Source organism: Aedes aegypti, chromosome 2 (assembly GCF_002204515.2).
Source record: "Aedes aegypti strain LVP_AGWG chromosome 2, AaegL5.0 Primary Assembly, whole genome shotgun sequence".
Taxonomy (NCBI): Eukaryota; Metazoa; Arthropoda; class Insecta; order Diptera; family Culicidae; genus Aedes; species Aedes aegypti.
The window spans coordinates 24,462,055-24,465,370 of NC_035108.1; the positions used below are offsets into that span (position 1 = coordinate 24,462,055).

At 36.9% G+C, this 3,316-nt stretch overlaps 1 non-coding gene across 1 annotated transcript; it reads right to left on the reverse strand.

Annotated features, from left to right (window-relative positions):
- Positions 1 to 668: 668 nt before the first annotated feature.
- Trnaa-agc lies at positions 669 to 740 on the reverse strand. Its single transcript has one exon. It is a non-coding gene; the product is annotated as a tRNA-Ala (tRNA).
- Between the last annotated feature and the right edge of the window lie 2,576 nt (positions 741 to 3,316).

Consider the following 3,316-nt stretch of genomic DNA (forward strand, 5'->3'; position numbering starts at 1 on the left):
TTTCCTCAACCGCCGCGTATAATTGAGAATGTAAACAACGTTCAATCCGTCGCACTGAGAAAAAAAAGCTGGTGCGCATCAATGTGTGCGCGACGCTCGACGTAAAAATACGGTTCCTTTGATTGTGTTGTTTTCGCTGTACTGTGAGCAAATGCCATAATTGTACGGTCAAAAGGAATAGTGTTCAAATGTTTGGGCTGAATTTTGATGACGTTTTAAAGGAAATAAGTATATTCCATCATGCTGAAGGAATGGAGGGAGATGCCCGTAGATCTATATATTCTAGTAAAATATTTTATTATAGCGTTGATGTATTGTGTTTTAACCACTCAATACATCACAGTGAGCCGTAAGTTGTGAGACGAATCTGGAAACTGATTGCGACGGAGTTGAAAACGATACGACGGATTGAGAATACGGTAAGATGCATTTTCTTTGCATTATTTCCAAAAAGAGATCAAGATTTATCAAAATGTTATTGTACAATGCTAAAGCCGTTTTGAGAAAGAATTGTTTGGCATCGGTTTGTATCAGCATCATTCACTGCAATACTGGAAAAATTGCAGTTCTCACTGATCAATGCTTAATACGATGGATACTAGCACATCACCCTTCGCGTGGTAGAGACGGACAAATTATGAGTGAAACTATGAAAAAAAAATATCCACGGGCTCGGCTGGAATTTGAACCCAGGACTCTTGTATGCTAGACGAGCGCTTTACCAACTAAGCTACCGAGCCACTTGGTGACCCAAATAACTGAGTTGATTACAATTTTAGAATTCAAATCCCTACAGATCACGCAGACCCCTTTCATAACCCATATCCATCCATCTCATGTTACTACACACGCGGGCAGAGTGAATGCGATTTGTTTAGTGTAGAAACTGTTTGCCTATCGTACCTACATCGCTTGCACAACAACTGTATTGTGGAAGAGTAAAGATGTGGGAAGGCTATCAACGTGTCGTTCTCACTCAAGTGACGACATGACTACTACAGAGGGGCAGTAACAATCTAATATAAATTGACGCTTATATTGAGCTGTTCGGTAATCCAATCCGCATGGTTATTAAATTAATTGACTCATTACGCGTGGTAAAGATGGACAAATTATGGGTGAATTTTTTGGACTTTATTTCATAATTTCACCCATAATTTGTACATCTTTACCACGCGTAATGAGTTAAAAATTATGTGTTTATGTATGCGCTTTATTAGAGTTACAAAAAAACACCTTTATTTTATTTTTTGATATCATATACAATTGTATGTCGTTATTAAATGCCGTCAAAAGATATTTATTATGTTTGCCCCAATCAGAGATATTCGCAGTCAAATTAAGTCTTTGCAAGAAAAATAACAATATCTACCAAACGGAAAGAGATAGCGAGCTTCTATACTCAACAAAATATGCATTCTTTAAAGCTCTTTAAGCTGTACTTTGATGGGATATTGAAATTGAAAACGCTAGAACCAGAAAACCAGTTTTGTTTGGACCACCCTATGTCACCGTAGGAAAAAATCTCTAAATTGGTCAATGGAAGAGATACATAAAAAAAACTTCTTTTAGCAAAGTTGCTTAAAATTGGATGGTCTAAAACTTTGCTGAAGCAAATGGAAAATGTAACAGATTATTGTAAAATCAGCAATACCATCGTTTTTTTAAACACACAAAGCTTCTGATTGTCGCGACTTTTCATAGCCATCATTAATTTTCTCTACACCAATGTGATTTCAATTCTTCAAGCATTCACATATTTGCTTTACAACGCACGTGAATAACTTCATATAAACACACATATAATATACCCATTTCCCTAGCTGCATATACATATGCTCAATTAAATGAGAAATATTAGTTATCGTAAAATTTTTAATAAATTGTTTGAGCTACCAGTGAAAAAGCCCACGAGCGCTTTAAATACTTAATTACTTTAAAATTTGACGGAGTTGGGTGCTGAAATCAGAGAAAGTTGGGCGACAATTGATTTGGGTATAGTCTATGTCAGTCATCTTAAGTATCGAAAAGTTCAGATATGGGGCGAAAAAGGATGCGGTTCACCTAAATATGATACGTTTATGTGAAAAAAAGTACATTTGGTTTTATTTTGGAGAGCTTCGACACCCAACTTCGTCACAAGTTTGAATAGTTGTGCCTATGCATATATTGCATTTGAATAGTGGGCCAAATTTGTATAAAAAACTGGACTTATTATAGGCTACACGCAAAAAATTGCAAAAATAGTTATTATGATTTCCAGTCCTGTAGATCATTCCTAATAATTGTCGGTTACCGATATATAAGGAAATATTTTTAAATGTACATAAATGTTATTGTATTATGATTTTATGGATATGCGATTCGAGGACATTTGGCGTATATATGCGATTCAAAGTCTTTGATATTTATAACTCTTTTTGCAATTTCTCATCGTAATAAGCTGGGTTTCATCACGCCAATCTGTCATGAAATGGCCTACTTTCCTGAAACGCAACTGAAAACAGAGCTGTAATGATTCATTACGCAATGCTTTCTCATTACGGAACTGTTTTGAGTTGCGTAATGAATCATAACACAACAATTTTTCAGAAATTGTAAAATAATGATGAATACATTGATGAATGTACGTAACTCGTTGCAGAACTGTAGTTTTACAGCACTCGTCGTAATTATCCTACTCGGCAAGCCTAATAGGATAAATTTACGATTCGTGCTGTAAAAATCATCATTCTTCTTGTTCCTTAAACTTATATTTCAAAATTGATCGGTTTTCGGTACGCCTATGAAAAAATACTGATCTGTACAGCGCTTAGTTAAAATATTTAAATTACATATCAGGTTGCGATTCCAGATAAATATTGATCTCATGGGGGCGAAAGTTGAAAAAGTTTGGGAAACACTAACCAGTGTTCAGTACATTTTCGTAGGTTTAGATCATTCGCCCGCCCCCGATGGAAATCCTGGCTATGCCCATGAATGAAAAGGCTGGAATATATCGAGCTCGATTGAACGATCGATCAGCGATCGCAAACGAGGGGAAATTAACTAGTGTTTTTCTATTTGTTTCAGACTACGAGCGATTGGGTGGAGGGACCAAGAGGAGAGGCAATCTTGCACCCGATTTTTTTCTCTTTCTGGGAGTTCGGAAGCTCCTCCTTTAGCCCGGGTCGGAATAGATCGGTCGACTACCGTAAGCGCTGAGTATGTTATAATTGCTCATTAAACCTCCTATAGCAGAGAGGGGGCCAAAACGGCTGCTTATCCAAGGGGTGAAACGGACGTATTGACGGAACCGGAAGTGCACTGTACTTGG